Source organism: Ascaphus truei, chromosome 2, assembly GCF_040206685.1.
Source record: "Ascaphus truei isolate aAscTru1 chromosome 2, aAscTru1.hap1, whole genome shotgun sequence".
Classification (NCBI taxonomy): domain Eukaryota; kingdom Metazoa; phylum Chordata; class Amphibia; order Anura; family Ascaphidae; genus Ascaphus; species Ascaphus truei.
The window spans coordinates 17327318-17349532 of record NC_134484.1 but is presented as its reverse complement, the minus strand read 5'-3'; the positions used below and the strand labels follow the sequence as shown (position 1 = coordinate 17349532).

General features: G+C 42.7%; 1 protein-coding gene across 7 annotated transcripts in view; it reads right to left on the bottom strand.

The window, feature by feature from the left end:
- Positions 1 to 22215, bottom strand: part of TSNARE1 (t-SNARE domain containing 1) — a 593698-nt gene that overhangs the window by 467784 nt on the left and 103699 nt on the right. For 6 of the 7 annotated variants that reach the window (XM_075581607.1, XM_075581590.1, XM_075581622.1 and 3 more), the window contains one exon: positions 6943 to 7009. The exons of the other annotated variant lie outside the window; for it this stretch is intronic. The gene's annotated coding sequence lies outside the window, so the exon portion shown is untranslated. The remainder of the gene's footprint in view (positions 1 to 6942; positions 7010 to 22215) is intronic. 7 annotated transcript variants of the gene reach the window in all.

Sequence of the window (22215 nt, the reverse complement as noted above, 5' to 3'; positions counted from 1 at the left end):
ATAGCAGGTAGCACACCTCCAAGATCTTTGTAACACTTTCCTGTGTGATCATTTGTTGCCAATATCCCCAGCAGTTTGAGCTGCAAACTGTAACAATAGATAATGTTACCTTACTAATATAAGAATACATTGTAGCTGCAGAGTTATACCGACTGAAGAATTGCTTTTAAACAAAGGCAGCCATTTAATGCACCCTGGGAAGCAGGATTTTAGTGATCTATCACGGGAGAACGACTCGATCGGCAGCTTAGGTAATTGGTCTTCAATAAAGGAAATCAAAGGCTGCATATATTAAATTTATTTTATGCATGTTTTATTGTCGTTGATTTTATTGGTGTATGTCTACTGATCCCTCGCTCCCCCTACTCTATTTTTGTTCTCACGTTTTCATAAGGGCTTTGGATTATCCCTTTTAGGGGTTGAAGCAGAAGGGACCATAGGAATAACTCTGCAACAAAAGAGAGTAACCACATTTATTGGTGTCATCACTATCTGTTACTAAAGGTAAGCGCCTGGTCTTCCCCATTTGCATATATTAAAACAAGAAAAATATATAGATTTTTCTTTTTTTCAATTTTTTTTTTTTATTATTATTTTGGAGAGACATAACAAATATATGATCTTGGAATACATGTGATGTTTTAACAGTGTCACTTGTCCATACAACAAAAAGCATTAACAGTTCGTCAGCACCACTTAAATAAAATATTTGCTATAACACGATCTTTGAACAAGTGTGGTCTGTCTTCTTATTTCCGGTTGTGTTAGGGAAGCAGCCTCGTGAACTTAACAAAGGAAAGAGAAGAGCAGAGGAATGAAGAAAAAGATGGGGGGGGAAGGGGGTGGGGAAAGCCCATTTGTCTGTATTTATTTCTATGGGGTCCCTAGTTTCCTCGCCATATTTCCCAAATTTTATGAAATTTGTCAGTTTTTTGGCTCAACTGTGCTGTGAGGAGCTCCATCATCTTTATTTCCCTTAGTCTCCGTAGGACAGTCTGCCTAGAAGGCGCGTTCACCTTTTTCCAGGCCGCCGCAATAACACAGCGGGCAGCCGTCATTACATGAGTGATCATCTTACTTTCTGCCGTTCCTAATTCATCTATTGGTTTGGCCAGCACCATGGTCAGCGGTTCCACCTCAACCTCCACCCTTAGGTACTCTCTGATCAGTGTTTGTATCATGACCCAGAATACCTGAATTTTTGGGCAACTCCACCAAATATGAACCATATCTCCTTTTTGCCCGCATCCCCTCCAACACAAATTTGGGGACCCGGGGAAGATCTGGGCCAGCCTGCTCGGGGTTAGGTACCAATGAAATAGAATTTTTATAAATATTCTCTTTGATCGTGGTGCAGATTGACGTTTTTGCAGCTACCTCCCAAATGTCCTCCCAGTCTTCTCTATCAATCTCTGTATTCAGATCTTCTGCCCATTTGATCATATAGCTATGTTGGGAACAACCCGCTGATCGCGCCAGGTCCAGATATATCTCTGAAATCAGCCCTTTACAGTAGTATCCTTTCCTGCATAGTCTTTCAAAATTTGTTAGAGGTTGAAATGCCGAATCTTTAGAGACTGATTGCAGGTAGTGCCTGATTTGGAGGAAACCAAACACTGGTATATTTATGATTTGGTGTTTCTTCTCCAGCGCCTGGAGTGGTAAAATTATACCGTTATCTACAAAGTCGTCAGCTACCATCAGCTTTAACGTCTTGAATTTATTGAGTCTCTGTGGGAACCAGCCTGGTGGGAATTCAGGGTTGTGGAATATAGGGGTTTGTAGTGTTGGACTGGCTGTCAGACCATATTTATCTTTATTTCTAGACCATATCCGCCATGTAAATTTCATTGCTCCCAGTTTTAATGTTTCTAATAGGGTCTCTCCTCCCCTCTCGGTCCACATAGCGGCCGGGAGAGAGAGAGGTCTTGTATAGGTAGACTCAAGTCCCACCCAACAACTGGTGGTTGGATCGTTGTTCCACATTATTGCTTGTTTGAGTTTGGCCGCCAAATAGTATTTGATGATATCCGGGACTGCCAAGCCTCCGCAATCTTTTGGGGCTAGCATAATAGATCTAGCTACCCTGGGTCTTTTATTTTGCCAGATAAATTGGAAAATTCTGTTTTGTATATTTTTAAGCTCCGGCATTGGAATATCTATAGGGAGAGTCTGGAAATAATACAAGAGCCTTGGTAGGATATTCATTTTGATCGTGGCTATTCTTCCTAACCAAGATATCTGGTAGTCGTTCCAGCTCTGGAGGTCCTTTTTTAGCCTCTCAAATAAGGGTGGGTAGTTATGTTAGTATAGCGAATTATACTCCCTTGTTATTTGGATTCCTAAGTATTTGATCTTTGTGGAGTTCCACTTATATTTAAAATTTGCTTGTAGTAATTTAACTTCAGGATCTGATAGCGTTAGGTTCAATGCTTCCGACTTATCCATATTGATTTTATATCCCGAGATTTTGCTAAATTTATCTAGTTGTGAGTGTAAGTTAGGGAGTGAAATCAAGGGGTTGGCGAGAGTTAGGATAATGTCGTCGGCAAATAGGGATATTTTGTAGTTTGTCTCTCCTATTACAATTCCGTTAATATTTTTTTCGTCTCTAATTGTTGCTGCCAAGGGTTAGATTTTTCTTTTTTAACTGCTTGGATTGCCTCTAAATTACAGTCATGCAAGGGAAGTAAGATAAAGATGGCTAAAGGAAGGACGAGGACTCAAGGGATGGAAGAGGGGTGTACTTAGCACTGCTAGTTATTTGCACACATCTAATTCTGATTATGAACAAGCATCCAGTGAGAGCTCGGCTGAACAGTTTGGCTTTTAATCTTTGTATTGTAAGTAGGAAATCCTGGACTATTCAGGGCTTGAGAAATCAATTCTAGATGTAGAGCCACTTCTGAAATATAGGCATATTGGGGGGGGGAGGGGGGTTATCCCAAGAATCTCTGTAGCTGTCCAGGAGGAAGATCTAAGAGTGGTAAATAGGGAGAACTGACAGAAAGTAGGAGGGTGTACTGGTAAGGGCGTCTGCAAGGGGTCGGGGTCAATGCATATGAGATGTATAGTATCCTCCAACAGAGCTACTCATATGCTTCGTTAAAGAGGTACGTTTTAAGATGGGTCTTAAAGGTGGATAGAGAGGGTGCTAGTCTGATATTGAGGGAAAGGGCATTCCAGAGGTGTGGGGCAGTGAAAAAGTTTAAGGTGGGAGAGGGCTTAAAATACAAAAGGGGTAGAGAGAAGACATCCTGGAGCAGAATGCAAGAGTCGGGCAGGAGCATAGTGAGAAATTAGGGCTGAGATGTAAGGAGGCGCAGAAGACCTTAAAATACAGGAGGAGAATTATGTGTGCAATACGGGATTTGATAGAAAGCCAGGACAGGGATTTTAGCAGGGGAGACGTTGAGACAGATTTAGGGAAGAGTAAAGTGATTCAGGCTGCAGCGTTTAGGATAGATTGTAGGGGAGACAGGTGAGAGGCAGGAAGGTCGGACAGCAGAAGGTTATAATAGTCGAGACGGGAGAGAATGAGGGCCTGAGTCAGAGTTTTAGCAGAAGAGCGACAGAGGAAAGGGCGTATCTTTCAGTGATACGGAGGAAGAATTGACAGGTTTTATGCGAGGCCATGGCACCACACAGTATTCCCATTTGCAATCCTTCCCTTGCTGAGGTCCAAATAAAAGCCTGCTGGGACACACCGCCCCAGGGATTTCTTTTGTCTTCATGACTATATCATTAATACATTAGGCAAAAAGTGGTATAACTTTCACATGCACACCCTGTTAGTATTGTACTATATATAATGTACCACATCAACACGCAAACAGTGTATAATCCCATCTGACCTACGGGGGGCTCAGCCAGTGATGCTGCATTAAAAACAGATTCACACAACTGTCCGTTTCAGCCGTTTCAGTTATGTCAGTTAAAGAAGCAATACTACATTTCTTATGTAAAGCAGGTGACAATGTATAATTCTACATTCCTACCTAAGATGGCAATCCTATGGTGCTCCTGTTATAAATCTGTAACAATCCTGATTGTGTGCCTAACAAAATGGCCGCCTTCTGACTGTGCTGCAGTCTGTGAAATGATGTAGCTCAGTGTTTTTGAACCAGGGTTCATAGGAACCGTTGGGTTCCCCGGGCATCCCTAATGGGTTCCCTACAATTTTCTGGTCATTTGAAAATTGTATCAAATACAGTAGAATTTACAATGCATCTGATCTCAGACACACTACTAGAGAGGGTTGGGGTTCCTTACAATGCATCTGATCTCAGACACACTACTAGAGAGGGTTGGGGTTCCTTGCAATGCATCTGATCTCAGTCGTGCTATTAGAGAGGGTTGGGGGTACCTCAAAATTTCACTTGGGTTCCTTAACCAAAAAAAAGGTTGGAAACCACTGCGTGTAGCTAATATGTAACATATTACTAAGTGTAACACATTATTGTTACAGCTTTCAGAGTAATAGACATTCTGCTGTTTGGAACACAGCAACCGATCTGTTTGTGATACGTTGTTGCTAAAGGGCAGAGCTCAAAAAGGTGTGTGAGAGAGAGCCTGTTTCAAAAGAGGAAGTGGATGTGACTTTCTAAATGGTTGCTTTAATAACCAAAGGATGATCAGTACATTAAAAAAATCATTAAACAGTATTGGGAGCTTTTTAAAAAAAAAATGCAGACCGTATCATCTAATAATACAGGACGGATTTATTTAATAAAATATATAGGATTTGTTTACGTTTTGCTGCTTTAAGTGTATGTTTACTGCTTTTTGGCTCATGGCAGAAGTGGCCCAGTCCAGTCCTCAAATGCCACCAACAGGTCAGGTTTTAGGGATGTCCCTGCTTCAGCACAGGTGGCTGTCGAAGAGCCACCTGTGCTGAAGCAGGGATATCCTGAAAACCTGACCTGTTGGTGGCCCTTAAGGATTGGAGTTGGCACCACCTGACCTATGGGAATAGTGCCAAGTGAAATCAGATGACAGAGCGACATTACCCTAAAAAGATGTATACTTCTTATGGCAGATTCATGCTATTGCATCCACTTTACAAGCCATTATATGGCTGGCCCCTTAAGAGTTTGTTTAAATGCACCATTAGGCTTTTTTTCTGTGCACCTAGCATCCAGCCAAGCTACTGTACACCCGTCTCCCTACTCCTTTATATCTACACCAAAATAAAAAAATACACCATAGCAATAAAGTCTAATGAGCATCTCCCACTCACACAGGCCTGCACTTTTACTGGCCGCTGTCACCCCTCTCTCATTTTAAAGTCCAAACAAAGTTTCTGTAATTGGACGGAAAAAGAACAGTTGGCGAGTTGATGCCCTGTATTGTTTATGAAAATGTATTCCTTCCGGAAGTCTTTACCCTTCTCGTACAATCAAGACAATATTCAGTCAGAGGAAGAGAGGAGCGCCCCTCTCTCCTCCACGTCAGATGCAGAAGAGTCGGCCGCCTCATTTGCAGTTGTAACACCAATTATTCCTTTCACGCAAAGTATTCATGGCAGTAAATACATCGCTGATTACATCTCATGGCACGGGAAGGAAGCAGGAACCGGCAATGTGTATTAAAACAAATCTAATAAAATACAGGTGGTATACGGGAAATGTGTGAATGGACCTGAAGTAGACAGTGTGGCTTAATAGTGCATATTCGTACCAGAACTTCCAAGTACTTCAAAGATACCAGTACCAATGATTTAAATGGTTATAGAAGCCAGCACTGTTCCACAGAATAACCGCAGTATTTATTGCAGACACAATAGAAAAAGCTTTTCCACAATGAATATCTGTATTCATTTTTGCCAACATGTATTTATTTTATTTTTTTACGCCGTCCATTTCCCTATGCCGTAAAGTGCTTATTACTCGTATTCAATCTCACTTGTTTATTTTAGCACCCTAACGAACTATTAGAGAATTAACTTGTAAAGTTATTTCCCTGGTAGCCTGCTAGAATAAACAAAGCAGCACATCCAATAGGACTATGCATTGGGACAGCTTTGTTTATTGTTTAGTCACTTTGCCAGTAGCACTCCAAATATATACATATATAATAGTGTGTCTGGGTTTTGAGCTTGCTAAGATTGTGGATGTCAAAGTCTGGTAGAGCCAGAAAACCATACATTTGAATTTTTACATTTTCCATAACTAGAGTGTACAAATCGTAGCAAACTTTGTTGAAAAACAAAAGGAAAAAAAAAAAAAAACGTAAAATGTCTCGTTGTTTAATCCCAACAAACCACTAACTAGGTCTTAATCAAATGATCAATACGAAATAAAAGCCAATTCATTTTATGATAGGAATGTACTTGGATGTTTGGATATAAAATGCTAAATTACACAAATGTGGAAAGCGCTTTAGTGGAAGATTCACAAATATCGGAGAAAAAGAAGCTATATATAAAACGGATAATTCATTGTATACTGTTACCGCTTCCAATAATGCATATTTTAATGCGAGTAAAACTGATCAAATATTACAATAAAAATAAGCAAATAAAGCAAATGTACTTACTTTAAAAGGTATTTACTAAATGCCAATACTTGGCGATGATATCAGGCTACCAGCAGAGGTAAACACATTTGTATTACCTATTCAGGGCAGCATTCGGGCAAACCTTGCATGTATTAATAATGGCCACTATATACACATATGCAGGATTAGCATAATCAATCTTGAATAGATTATACATAATTTACCTAAACATTTAACAACTTTTACATATATTAACACCTTAGTGGTCAGCTAGTCATGGGCAACTCATGGTTAGCTGGTCATGAAGGTTTAAGGGGTTATGATATTGTTAACACTAGAGTAACTAGTGTTACTAAAGACGCTAGTAAAGCATTGACCAGGAGAACCTTTGTAGCGCTATTGGCACCAAAGGGGTTATTAAGGGAATACCAGAAACACACTTACCCCATCAATGACAAAGTCCTTCCTGCTCTTTAGAGCCAATGACCAAGATAATCCTTGGCCCGATACCCTAACAATAAAAAAAAAATAGAAAATAAACTTGTGATTAACTCAAGCAATCCAATTGCTTAACTTAACGTGTGTGATACATTTATTTAAAAAAAAAAATTAAATTATCAGTCTGTATGTAGGCTTTTTATGGACTTGATTTATTATTACGGTTGGGCCATCAGACCAAGAATTATTTTAATGGATACGTTCCAGGGAGTCATTGAACTTGAAGGTTAGGAAGGACTTTGTCGCTGATGGGGTAAGTGGGGTTTTCTTCCTCATCAATCCTCCCTTTGGTGCCATTGTGGCTACCAGGGTCTCCGAGCCTCATTGGTACTCAAGAGGTAAACTCATTTATATCTATTATAGTGTGTGTTTTACATTTCTAAGTTGTAGCAGAGCCTACACCTCTATTATCCAGCTGTGGCTAAAAAGTGCTGTAAATTATTCCTACAGATAAGGGTGGGTGGGGAGTTGTTAGGAGTGTTGGGGATGGGGATAGGTGCCCGGTTGTTAGGCCCTCCAAGTGGAGGGAGGTAGGGGTTTGCCAATACGGTTAGTAATGCCAAGCAATGCCTTACTGACTTAATGGCACTTAGGTATGCAAGGGGAGGGGTGCTAGTGTAGTGTTATGGTGTTTTGGCAGCGTAAACCCTTTGATGCCAGAAGGCTACTAATGCTATACAATGGGTAACCCCTGGCATTAAAGGAGTTAAATACTTTTCTGCAATAGGGTACTGTAAAATAAAATTTCTGTTACATTACCATGTTGTAGAACATTGTGACATTACCCCATCAGCCCCCCAAAAATGCCCCGCTAGCAATGAAGAACACTTCTTTATTTACCGCATAGCTAAAGCGGTTTTATATTACACCCAGTCAAGGGGTCATTTATCCTAGTGATTATGGGGATGTGTGCATTAAAACAAGGTTTGTTTGTTTGTTTTCCGCATGCTATATCAGGGGTTCTCAACTCCAGTCCCCCCCCAACAGGTCAGGTTTACAGGATATACCCAGCATCAGCACAAGTGGCTCAATCAGTCCCTGATTCAGCACAGGTGGCTCAGTCTTTGCCAGAGCCACCTGTGCTGAAGCTGGGATATCCTGAAAAAACCCCAACGGGTCAGGTTAAGGACAGGAGCTGAGCACCACTGCGCTGTATTAATGAAGCTTCCTGATCCACAATCACATGAAGAAGCTCTTCATCACAAACCAGCAGCATCACTATATAAATATCTACTCCAGAGTCAAGTTGGGCATCGAAACCAATTAGGCACAGCTGGCTGTGACTTGCCTAATGCTGGAGTATAATGAGACGTACAGCAGCTGTAAATGCAGACAGAAAGAAAGCTCCAGCCCTGGGAGTCAGGACAAATGCAGCCAAGTGATTGTAAGGCTCAACAGTTAGCAACGGTCAGGTACAGGGTTTCAAGTAAGAAAGTCTGTTCATGAATCAGGGCATTTCTCCAGCTCATTTATTAGGGGGCGTTACAAATAATTTGCTGAAAACAAAAACCACATAATGATCGTTTATTTAGGACGCCTCATATTCCTCAGTGCAGTACAATGGGGTCAAAAAGCAAACAATAAAATAAACTTTAACATACTGTAGTGCCGACGAGTATTCTAAACCAAATCTGGGGCTGTCACCAACAAGACCCAGGTACATGCTGGGTACATGCTGGGTACATGCTGGGGTACATGCTGGGGTACATGCTGCAACATTTCAGTGACATTTCTGCAGACACACTAATGGCCCATCGGATTAACAGCGGGGGTCCCTGGCAGTCCCATTCAAACTGAATGGGACTGCCAGGGACCCCCGCTGTGTTAATCCGATGGGCCATTAGTGTGTCTGCAGAAATGTCACTGAAATGTTGCAGCATGTACCCCAGCATGGCCCATCGGATTAACAGCGGGGGTCCCTGGCAGTCCCATTCAAACTGAATGGGACTGCCAGGGACCCCCGCTGTGTTAATCCGATGGGCCATTAGCCTCTGCAGAAATGTCACTGAAATGTTGCAGCATGTACCCAGCATGTACCTGGGTCTTGTTGGTGATAGCCCCAGATTTTCCAAGGCAAGTTTAAGGCAAGTGTTAGAATACGCGTCGGCGCACCTGAACACAATTACTAGTGACCCTGAAAGTAGTTAGTAGAGGATGCTTTATTTATAGCACTAGGATGATGCTTATTTATGGAACCAAGTTGGAAGGAGTTGATTAATGGCATAAATACAACAAAATGTAGAACAGTATAGCCAGCCGCATATAGTGAATGTTACAGCCCGTGTTAACCCTTTCATAGCTCTCTGTGTAAAGCATTTAAAAAACTAAATCTACAAACTTCTAATGGTTTCATATTAACCTGTAACATATATCACTGCCATTTTTCATCACTATACTTTGGTGCTAGGTGCCTTTTATAATCCAAAACACAAGGCTTATGTAAGCAGTATTAAAATACTTGCACTGTGCAAATTCTTGACCTCTAGCATATTACAATTACGTAAGACAATGCCAATTTCTGAGTAACGCTGAATCACGAGAATTTGTCCGACCTTTACAAAGGGCAGGCGATTTTTCACACCAGTCACACAATGATCACACCTTTATTTGAAAGTAGCTTGCACACTGTGAACAGGAACAGTTTTTTTCTCCCACTTTGCTCTGGAAATTAATTTTTATTTTAAAAGCTCATATGAATTAGGTTGCCGAGATATTTGTAGGTTTTTTTTGTGTCATAGTTTTTTTTTTGGGGGGGGGGGGGGGGGAGTTAACTGTTTATTTTGAACATGTTCATAAATTATCAAAGGTGAACGGGGAAGGATACAAAAAAATAGGGATGAGGAAGGGGAGGATGAGGGGGACATGGTACAATACCTATACATTTCTATTTGAAATAAATACATTTACCATGGAAATAAAATACATTTAGATAATTATATGACAAATTTTGATATTATGAAGATTACAGGAGAAGCCAAATCTTACAGATCTATCAAAGGGTCCATTTAACAGACAGATGTTCCATAAGATTAACTGCTTTTATATTTTTGTAAAATCTTAGTCATTGGTGGAGGTTCTTCCTTGTCTCAGAAGTTCGCAGACGAAGAAATCAGGAACAAGCACTGCAAATAATCCGGGCTGGAGGCGGGTTACATTTTAGGCGAATTTATTCAGGCATGATGCCTTGAGACATATAACAAAACCAGCAGGTTCCTCTGAAGAGTTTCTTGCCGACAGGCACTTTATCAAATCCATCCTCCTCCATCCCCCACATGGATTCCATATATACTACCTGCTCTCATATACCACCAGTTATAGTGCCACGGGACAGATACGAATAGGTAAACTTCATGGTCCGCCCTATCCATTTTTGATTGATCTTTTTATATGCTACATTCTCACACCACCTCTAGAGGAGTTCCGGTAGCACCCCGTTGGGAATTCTTCCCACCCCACGATTGTCTCAGAAGTTGACAATAGTGCATCTGGTAGCCGATAATGTGTGCAAAGCCAATATTTGGAAACGTTTCGGTATATTTTTTTTTTTTTTTATATATATATATATATATATATATATATATATATATATATATATATATATATATACAGTGCTCGACAAATAATGATAACCTGTCGCCCGTTGCGAGTGGATTTAGGCAGCTGGCGACCCGTGCTGCAGCTCAATGAATTCCCCTGCTCGTGCCAATTTTTTTTTTATTAATAAATAAATAAATAATCCCCCTCCCTGATTGGGTTAAAAAAAAAGTTTTAAAAAATGGCGGCAAATCCTGTGGTCCCGGCGCGCGTGCACAGGGCAAGCAGAGTGTCCTGCCATTTGCGCTGCCTGTTCCCCCCAGCAACCCAGAATCCCCCGCATCCCTCCCCCCCCCACTCCCCACGTGGGACGGAGGGGGAAGCCCAAACCAAGCCCCGCGCGCAACCCAGCCCCCCCCCCCTCCGCTCCCCAAGTGGGACGGAGGGGGAAGCCCAAAACAAGCGCCGCGCGCGATCCAGCCCCCACACCCTCCCCCCTCCGCTCCCCACGTGGGACGGAGGGGGAAGCCCAAAACAAGCGCGCGATCCAGCCCCCCCGCACCCTCCGCTCCCCACGTGGGACGGAGGGGGAAGTGCCAACCCAGCTTCCCCCGTGCGCGCCTCCTGCGCCAGTCCGCCTCCTGCCCATGATCTCCCCCTAATCACCTGCCCCCGATCCTCGCTTGCTGCCCGGGGGTGTCCGGGGAGCGTGCTGCGGCGTCGGCCGCTTCGGGGGGGGGGGGGACCTGCTGCTGCTGCTGCTGCTGCTGCTGAGGCCCACGCTGCGCTGTGTGTCCCATGTCTTGGAGAGGGCCCACTGCCGTGCGGAGACCCCACTGCTGCCACGTGTGACCCGGTGAGTGTGTGAGTGACAGACTGAGTGTCTGTGAGTGTGTGAGTGTGCCTGTGTGTCTGTGAGTATGTCTGTGAGTGTGCCTGTGAGTGTGTCTGTGAGTGTGCCTCTGAGTGTGCTTGTGTGTCTGTGAGTGTGCCTGTGTGTCTGTCAGTGTGCCTGTCAGTGTGCCTGTGTGTCTGTCAGTGTGCCTGTGTGTCTGTCAGTGTGCCTGTGTGTCTGTCAGTGTGCCTGTGTGTCTGTCAGTGTGCCTGTGTGTCTGTCAGTGTGCCTGTGTGTCTGTCAGTGTGCCTGTGTGTCTGTCAGTGTGCCTGTGTGCGTGTGTGTCTGTCAGTGTGCCTGTGTGTCTGTCAGTGTGCGTGTGTCTGTCAGTGTGCCTGTGTGTCTGTGAGTGTGCCTGTGTGCCTGTGAGTGTGCCTGTGTGCCTGTGTGTCTGTGAGTGTGCCTGTGTGTCTGTGAGTGTGCCTGTGTGCCTGTGAGTGTGCCTGTGTGTCTGTGAGTGTGCCTGTGTGTCTGTGAGTGTGCCTGTGTGTCTGTGAGTGTGCCTGTGTGTCTGTCAGTGTGCCTGTCTGTGAGTCTGTCTGTGTGCCTGTCTGTGTGTGTGTGTGTGCCTGTGTGTCTGTGAGTGTGCCTGTGTGTCTGTGAGTGTGCCTGTGTGTCTGTGAGTGTGCCTGTGTGTCTGTGTGTGTCTGTGTGTGTGAGTGTCTCTGAGTGTGTGTCTGTGAGTCTTCTGCGTGAGTGTGTCTCTGCGTGAGTGTCTGCGTGAGTGTGTCTCTGCGTGTCTGTGAGAGTGAGTGTGTGTCTGTGAGTGTCACCCTCTCCCTGTGTCGCCCTCGCCCTCTCTCTGTCTTTGTCTCTCATTCTCTCTGTGTGTGTTCTGTGTCTCTCTTTTTCTGTGTGTGTCTCTCTTTTTCTGTGTGTGTCTCTCTTTTTCTGTGTGTGTCTCTCTTTTTCTGTGTGTGTCTCTCTTTTTCTGTGTGTGTCTCTCTTTTTCTGTGTCTCTGTGTCTCTGTGTCTCTCTGTCTCTCTGTCTCTGTGTCTCTCTGTCTCTGTGTCTCTGTGTCTCTGTGTCTCTGTGTCTCTGTGTCTCTGTGTCTCTGTGTCTCTGTGTCTCTGTGTCTCTGTGTCTCTGTGTCTCTGTGTCTCTGTGTCTCTGTGTCTCTGTGTCTCTGTGTCTCTGTGTCTCTGTGTCTCTGTGTCTCTGTGTCTCTGTGTCTGTGTCTCTGTCTCTGTGTCTCTCCCACTCTCTTTCTGTCTCTCCCACTCTCTTTCTGTCTCTCCCACTCTCTTTCTGCCTCTCCCACTCTCTTTCTGTCTCTCCCACTCTCTTTCTGTCTCTCCCACTCTCTTTCTGTCTCTCCCACTCTCTTTCTGTCTCTCCCACTCTCTTTCTGTCTCTCCCACTCTCTTTCTGTCTCTCCCACTCTCTTTCTGTCTCTCCCACTCTCTTTCTGTCTCTCCCACTCTCTTTCTGTCTCTCCCACTCTCTTTCTGTCTCTCCCACTCTCTTTCTGTCTCTCCCACTCTCTCTCTGTCTCTCCCACTCTCTCTCTGTCTCTCCCACTCTCTTTCTGTCTCTCCCACTCTCTTTCTGTCTCTCCCACTCTCTTTCTGTCTCTCCCACTCTCTCTCTGTCTCTCCCACTCTCTCTCTGTCTCTCCCACTCTCTCTCTGTCTCTCCCACTCTCTCTCTGTCTCTCCCACTCTCTCTCTCTCCCACTCTCTCTCTCTCTCACTCACTCTCTCTCTCTCTCTCTCTCTCTCTCTCCCACTCTCTCTCTCTCTCCCACTCTCTCTCTCTCTCCCACTCTCTCTCCCACTCTCTCTCTCCCCCACACACTCTCGCTCTCTCCCCCACACACTCTCACACTATGGTTCTGGATATCTTAACTGCCCTATACTACACTGAAATAACCTATACTGCTTACTTCCAGATCTGACTCAAGCTTCACACGGAAGACATCGAACCCCCCCTAACCCAGAAGACAGGTAACGAACACCTCCCCTCCAATGTATAACATTGCGGGAATGAGGGTACCTGGACTTTGAGGGTCTGCGGATCAGGTAAGATCCCAGACGGGATTGCTGCTTTAAATATTGTGAAGCGGGGGCATCCAGACACTAGTTAAGGGGTGCAGGAAACTAGTCATCCACATCTGGCTTTTTTTTTCTAGATTTGACATTTATACACACACACACGCACACACACACACACACACAGGACTAATTGTAGTATAATGTAATACAATAAATAAACTAATATCAAAAACGAATGTTCTTACTAGGAATTTATTCAATATATTTAATTTATGGCTTTTTTTAAAATGCGTGGCTGGGGGCGGGACTAGAGGCGGGGTTGGGGGCGGGACTAGGGGCGGGACTAGGTGGCGAGTAGATTTTTTGGTTCGGCGAGTAGATTTTTGGGTGATTTGTCAAGCACTGTATATATATATATATATATATATATATATATATATATATATATATATATATATATATATATATATTAATGCTGTAAATGATATCTTGAATTGGGGTTAGTTCTTCGATTAAAATCAAAGATCTGGGACCAGTTTTGACACAAAAAACTACAAATATGGCAGCGGAGTCATGAATAGAAATGTACAACTTCAACTGCGTTGGAGCGAGTCCTGACCCCGTAGCAGTGTTTGTGAAAATCTGGGCGGCGATTGGCGAACCGCGAATCGGCTCCAGGGGAGTTCTCAGTTAAGCTTAAAATAAAGCACGGAACAAAATCGTTGTGCAGACTGACTTCAAACACACAGAACACACCCAATGCCAAGGAGGAGAGTCTTGTCGTGGTTTATTCATATCATGTTGATTTTTTTGTCTCCTCTTGCAATATCTTTAGTGCGCTTGCCTAACTTCAATAGGCAGTGTGTGTGGTTTTAGACAAAGCAAACTAAAACAATAAAAAGACTGATTACAGTAAGTCTTTGAACATGCACTACGCATCTTTCCAAAAGCAACTCTGGACTAATTACTGTATGTATACATGGTATGATTACATACTGTATGTGATGCACATGTTATCTATGCATTCAATGATTACTTTGTGGTGTGTGCCACTAACTTATTAGCGAAACGCAGCCCAAACCACAAACCTGAATCTCATCCTGGGAGTACCCACATACCCCCACCCCCTCCCAACACTACCCACAACTTTCAATTTGGCCCAGCATCCGAAGAGGAGATTACACAAGCACTCCTCAAATTAAAACTAAGCAGCCAATGTGGACCTGACTTACTACAACCTAGGTTCCTATGACTTGGTGCCCCAGCAATTGCCAAACCAATTGCTTCCATAGTCAACTCTATCCTGTCTGCAGGCCATATCCGTAAGACCTGGAAAACTGCCAGAGTTGTCCCAATCTTCAAACGTGGGGACAAAAACACTGTCTCAAACACTGGTCAATATCACTTCTCCCAATTCTATCCAAAGTCATGAAAAAATGTGTCCACTCCCAATTAAGCGATTACTATACCAAGACAAATTTCCCTAGCCCATTCCAATCTGGATTTCGCCCAAAACACTGCACCGTAACTACCCTGCTGCAAGTTTGCAATGAAATCCCATGTGGAATGGAACGGGTGCAATATTCCTAGATTTTGCAAAGGCTTTTGATACTGTTGATCATGCTATCCTGCTTAAACTCCAGAGCTCTGGAATAGGGAAGCATGCTTTAAACTGGTTTCAGTCCTACCTATCAGGTAGATCCCAACATGTGTCCATCTCGGGCTCTAACTCCAACCCCCTGGATATCACCTCTGGTGTCCCGCAAGGCTCTGTTCTGGGGACCCTACTCTTCTCAGTGTTCATCAATGATCTTCCCACAGCTTGTCAGGAAGCCTAAATACACATGTATGCAGATAACACAATACTATATGCACACAGCCATAGCCTCTCTGACCTTCAACACATACTTCAGTCTGACTTTTTGAGACTCGAAAACTGGATTTCCGAAAACAAACTGTTTTTAAACACTGACAAGACTGTAACAATGGTATTTGGGACCAAGACTAAATTTTTAAAGCTTCCAGTGACTGAGCTTCACATTAGAACCAACAATAACACCACCCTAACTCCTGTTACTAGTTTTAAATATCTGGGCATATGGCTTGACTCCCACCTAACATTCGGGATGCACATTGATACCCTGACAACCACGACCTATGCCAAACTAGGGGTACTTTACAGGAACAAATCCTCCCTAAGTCTCCTGGTCAGAAAACGTATCGCACAGCAGATGCTAATGCCAATTATTGACTATGGAGACATAGTATATGGCACGGCACCTCAAACCCACCTTAGCAAACTTGACACCCTCTACAATTCAATTTGTCGTTTTGTTCTCCAATGCAACTACATCACACATCACTGCGAAATGCTCAAAGAACTAGATTGGTTATCACTCGAGTCTAGGCGCAAAGTTCACCTTTCCTGTCTTGCCTTCAAATACTTTCTGGGCAAGCTACCCACCTATCTGAACAAGCTCCTCACCCCTACCACATGCAGCACCTATCACCTGAGATCAGACTCCAAAAGACTGTTCATGGTCCCAAGGCTCAACAAAGTATCCGGACGTTCCTCCTTCTCCTTCCGTGCACCCCAAAACTGGAACAACCTACCGGAGACTCTCACATCCACCACCAGTTTAAGTTCTTTCAAATCTAAGGCTGTCTCACATTTTAATCTGGTCTGTAACTGTTTCATACGCCCATAATATATATTTTCTTTAACTGTGCATGCAATGTCTTGTATATAATGTATACCCTGTTCATTTATGTAACTGTATTTGTAATCATGTATTATTTGTCTTAACTCTGTGCCCAGGACATACTTGAAAACGAGAGGTAACTCTCAATGTATTACTTCCTGGTAAAATATTTTATAAATAAATAAATCTAAGGAAAGTACATGCAACAGGAATAAAACAAATCACTGTTCATTTTATCATAACACGTTTTCAGCATCAGACAAGACAGTGTGGCACTAACTGACAACAACAAAGATTACGGTATTAATACCACTTGTCAATATCATGCTAGATCCGCCTGGCGCAATTCTTTCCCTACACCCTTTCCTGCCTACAGGAGTCGTGAGAATGGGATGCAGGACAGACACCTTCGCATTATGATCACAGTAAAGAAAGCCGTAACAGTGGTTGCTGCATAAGATGGGTTAGTTCCCATAGGAGACAGTGTCTAGATCTGTATATAAATAATGCTCTGTTGAAAATGTGGAAGTTGTAAAGTGTTCGTGTAAGCCTTGAGTTTTATTTTGTGCCCTCTCTTCCTAAAATGCAGAGCTACTGTAATTTTCTGAGGATTTCTATAGAATGTGTTAAACCTTAAAGATAATGGGCTTAAACCAGCGACAGAATAAGTGGCGACATGTGACCTGCCGATATTTGGTTTGAATGAATTTTTCTTGATTTTGCCCCTTATTACTGGAACTGTGACAGGGGCATCAATGACGTTGCATTGACGAACTAGTTCAGTGTTCAATTAACAGTTTATTTTTATTGCCGAGTGTCACTTATTCATTATTACAGAAACTATCCAACAAGATCTGTGCTTTTCTCACAGTATCACCGGCTGAGGCTTGCTCATAGAAAAGGTGGCATCTATACTTGCTGAAGAAACACTACAATGTTTGAAATGGGAATGCCCTATACAAACCACAGCTCTTCGCTGTACAATCTCCTTATTGCGTCCCACAAAAGATGACTTTGGATTCTGGCAACAAAGAGTCAAGCTCATTCATTCCCCCACATTAAGCACCGTGATGGCACAGATGCCTAAGGTTGAAGACGTTGGATTTCTGGCAGGTGTGATTATGTACCATGACAGCCGGCAGAAAAGCAGCTCTGATGGGACAGATTGCATACAGAGGATGACATAACTATAACTTGCAAGCCCCAGGAAAGGCTGCAAAGTATGTTTTTTTTATTGACTTGTTCGAGCAATGCACTGTGTAACAGAACCAAGCTGACTATTTTTGCTGTATGGCAAAACGAATCAAAGGCAAATATCTAAAGAACTGGAAGAAACGCAGGACGACCATGAAAAGGGGCAAGCATCTACATACAAGTGCCCCAGAAGTAAATCTGCCCAATTCCTCATTAACTTGGAATGTTTTATGATTTATGAAAACACAAAGCAAAATGTATTGATGATGTTTTTATAAACCTGCTGACCTGGCTCTGGTTGCTTGTTTGTTTTTACTACGTAAATACCATATTACTGCCACCTGCAGGTACAGATCCTTTACTTATTATGCTTTGCAGCAGCTCATCCAAGTAATGACTTCTGTCAGGTTCTGTTAATGCTGCCACACAGCCCAGTGCAGTGAGGGGACACTTCCCTCATGTGCAACAGATTGCAGAGAATCGCTGGCTTGTGTTCAGTAGCAGCACTGACACCACTTCTGCATAACAGTCCCAAAGCAAGGTTTGCACAGAGCCTTCTGAGCAGAGACCACAGCGGGCAAAGATGAGCAGATCAAAGCCTGACGGGATGCATTATTTATTTCTATAGATCCTATTGGAATATCTTCTTGGTCATGCATAACAATTATTTATGGATGTGGTAAATGTGCATTCAATGGCACATAAATCTGTTCTTTAGACGCATGTGGAGATACCCCCGGGGTGTATAACTATATTAAATATGTTCAGAAACATGAACCAGGAAATGACACAAAGAACACTGCAGAACACTAATAAAAAAAAGAATGCTAAATATATACTGTAGAAGCACAAACTAAACATGGTAAATTGCGATTGCATCGTTTTCACTTCAATGGGAAAATTGTTTAGTGATTTGCAAGAGGAAAAAAAAAATGCCTTCACAGAATAATATTGATCACATACTGTACACACCAATAAAATAAAGCTAGAGACGAATGTTGCAGCCAAATGAAAAATGATTATATATGAATAGTTATTTTGTATAATAAAATGGGATGAAAAAACAAAGAGGTATTTTTACAAGGAGGTATTTATTTTGCAATTCAAAGTACATACAGGTGGTCCTCGCTTTCCGACGTTTCTTTTTTCATCGAACGGCATAGCCGACGCTTTATAATACCTACCAATGGGTAGTTTTCCGACGCACAAACGCCTCATCAGACGCTCACCGACTTTCATATCCAACTCTTTATAATACAGACCAATGGGCAGATGCTATTTACAGGAATGCATTGCATTGCGTTGGATAACCGAGGACCACCTGTATATATGTATACAGGTGCGCCGACGAGTATTCTAAAACTTGCCTTAAAAAATCTGGGGCTATCACCAACAAGACCCAGGTTCATGCTGGGTACATGCTGCAAACATTTCAGTGACATTTCTGCAGAGACTAATGGCCCATCGGATGAACGCAGCAGGGGTCCCTGGCAGTCCCATTCAGTTTGAATGGGACTGCCAGGGACCCCCGCTGTTAATCCGATGGGCCATTAGTCTGTCTGCCGAAATGTCACTGAAATATTGCAGCATGTACCCAGCATGTAGCTGGTTCTTGTTGGTGATTGCCCCAGATTTGTTTTAGAATACTCGTCGGCGCTACTGTATGTTGACAACAGACCACAATAACAACATAAAGGGCCTGCACAACCTGCACACATTCAGCAAAGACGACCATGGTATGGAACTGCAGAAGGAAGTCACCATCCGTTTTTAGGGGTTTTTCAAAATGCAAGGAAAATAAGTCACATCTCTCTAAATCCACGACGGCCTGAAAGGGTTCTCTATTAATGTTGTTTCTACAGATTTTTAGGCAATTGTCTTCTTTACTACAACACTGGCAGTGTAGGTGATCTATAGGAACAATAGATATATTACCAACTAGATCTATGAAAAAGTTATGTTATTCGCATATGCAGTTTGCACTTTATTCCTTTTAAACTATTGACTGCTAGGGCGCCCTTATGACATTCACTGAATGTCACGACGGCGGGTACGCTGCTGATCCGCCGTGTGATGTCCCGTGACGGTCTTCACTTTTGTTTCCTACATGAGAACATCAATACATGTACATGAAATTCCTGACATTCACCCAGTAAATTTGCTTCATGGGGCCAACGATTTGTAACTTATCAACAGACACGTGAAGAGACCTGCGAGGTTTTAAACCCACAGGACACAATTTCACCAAGCTACAACACATATACACTTCTCCAGCACCAGTATGGCTAACAGAACTAGGAACCAACTTGCCAAATGAACTATACTGAGCGTGTTTGAGAATCAAACTCCTTTGAAGCGATAACATCCAGACAATTCCTGCAGGAAAACCCATGTAAGGTCAAGTATGTTCGTTTGTTTCCTTTCAATAGACGAGCAAATAAACGTAATTTGTACCTTTTCCAAATGTCTCACCTGAGGTTTTAACTAAATGTGGCATATTTGATGGAACACAGACTGTTACCATGTTGAAAGTCATGGCATTTGGAATACTAAATATATGTTGTACAGCAATACTAATAGTAGAGTAACGTTATATGAATCATAGCTATAAATAACTGATGCATCAGAAACCATTTAATCAAACGAGTTGATAAACATAACCTCCTACTTACCTACAGTACACTCATTGACCCGGACAACTCGAGTATCAACCACTTCAGCACAAGAGGGAACTGCAATGCCTAATGCAGCAGCATAGCTTTGCAGGGACTTTGGCCACTGGCAAGGTTAACCCACGGGTGGGCAACTCCAGTGCTCAAGGGCCACCAACAGGTCAGTTTTTCAGGATATCCATGCTTCAGTCCACTGATTGAGCCACCTGTGCTGAAGCAGGGATATCCTGAAAACCTGACCTGTTGGTGGCCCTTGAGGACTGGAGTTGCCCACCAATGGGTTAACATATTTCCATCAGAGGATGCAGTTGTGATTAAGATAAAAGAGGAAGACAAAGCTGAAGTTCAAGAAGGCTTTATGGTATTAGAGTATGTAGGAGGGTAAATGGCCCTTATCTGCAGTCGGCCTCCCTTTTTGATCAATTGTAAACATACAGCTTAACAGTGATGGACATAACATTTCATTAACATCGTCTTTTAAACTAGTGGAAACATAGAATTTTAAAACAGTAGAAAATATTTCAAAGACCTTCCCACGTCCGCAAGATGAAGCAGCACTTTGTTTTTAGAGGAGGGTAATAGTTTCTCCAACAGAGCTTCCAACCACATAGGCAGCATTTTATCAGAGAACAAAGTATCTCTGTAACCTGCCCCCAACAGCGACACCTCTTGTTTATTTATAACAATGTTTATTATTACATATCCCGGGTGCTGTACATTAGTTAGCAACACTAGCCTATATGGTGGACAGGGGTTGGGGGTTAGGTCTCTGGATTTAGTCTTACTGGTGGCATGGCATGTATTGTATTGTATGTCTTTATTTATATAGTGCCATAAATGTACATAGCGCTTCACAGTAGTAATACATATCATATAAATAACAAATAATATAAATCAGGTCATGGGAATAAGTGCTTCAGACATACTGTAAAAGTAACATTAAGGAAGGAGTCCCTGCTCCGAGGAGCTTACAATCTAATTGGTGGGTAGGGAGAACGTAAAGAGACAGTAGGAGGGAATTCTAGTAAGTGCGTCTGCAGGGGGCCAAGCTTTATGTATCATGTGTCCAGGATTATCCAGTGGTGATGGGTCTAACACTGGGGACAGGGGAGGCAGTCTTTAGTATGGTTTATATGGTGAATTTTTGCAGCCACAAAATATGTTGGAGTGGCATCAACTAAGGGGAATAAGACGCAATTGTTTATTGAAAACTTGTATTGATACTTAAAGTTAAGTTTGCTATGTTTGGATTGAATGATGTCAATGTGGAATTTCATTACAACAGTCATGGATGAAGTAGAAATAGCTGTGTTAGCCAAATATTGCAGACCTGAGGAAGAGCGAGAACGCTCAAAAGCTTGTCTTATAATATCAAGAGTTAGTCCAAATAAACAAAGTATCACCTAATACTATATTACTCTTTTACTCTGCACTATTATAACAGTCCAAAACTTAGTTTTAATGGTATGATTGTTTTGTGCTTTTGCTATAAAGGAAGTATACTTACATAAAAAAACAATGGTATAGGATATTTATAGCGAATGCCCCAGCACAGTTTTACCTTTTGATCGTAATACACACTGCAATACTATAGTTTTTTGGGATTCTCATTTAAAAAAAAAAAAAAGCTAGCAAGTAGCACACCTTGATGAAGCGGAGGAGAGCAAAATGCGTAGGTGTTGTTTTTTTTTTAACCTGTACATTGCTTATGTGAGCAAAATAAATACTTTTGTTATGGGAGTTACCCTGTCATTATCTTTTTGTTCCTGCTGCTGTTGTGCACCGTTCTAAACAGACTTCGTTTGGACATCCCTTTTCAACGGATTTTGCACGCCATCGGAAATTATAATAGAAGGTAATAGAAGGTAATAGAAGGTAACAGTCAGTTGCCTTCATTAATGTTACCCCCATTATACATCATTCTTTAAAGTATGCAGAGGTGAGGTCTATATATTGCACCACATGCTGTGGTGGGCACCACTAGGTGCTAATCCTCCCAACCATACAATACGTGGACTGTTTCCGTGGACTGTTAAAGGCATTCCGGACATTACGTGATGATAATTTGGAAAGACTCCATAGAGCTGGGGTGAGCAAACATTGTGCGCTGAACCCCCGCCTGCTAGCCCCTGTGCTCGCGCCCCCCACCTAAAATCCAGCATCAAATGACGCGTGGGGTCACGTGACCCGCGGCATCGTTTGACGCGTTATTATGGCGACACGTCAC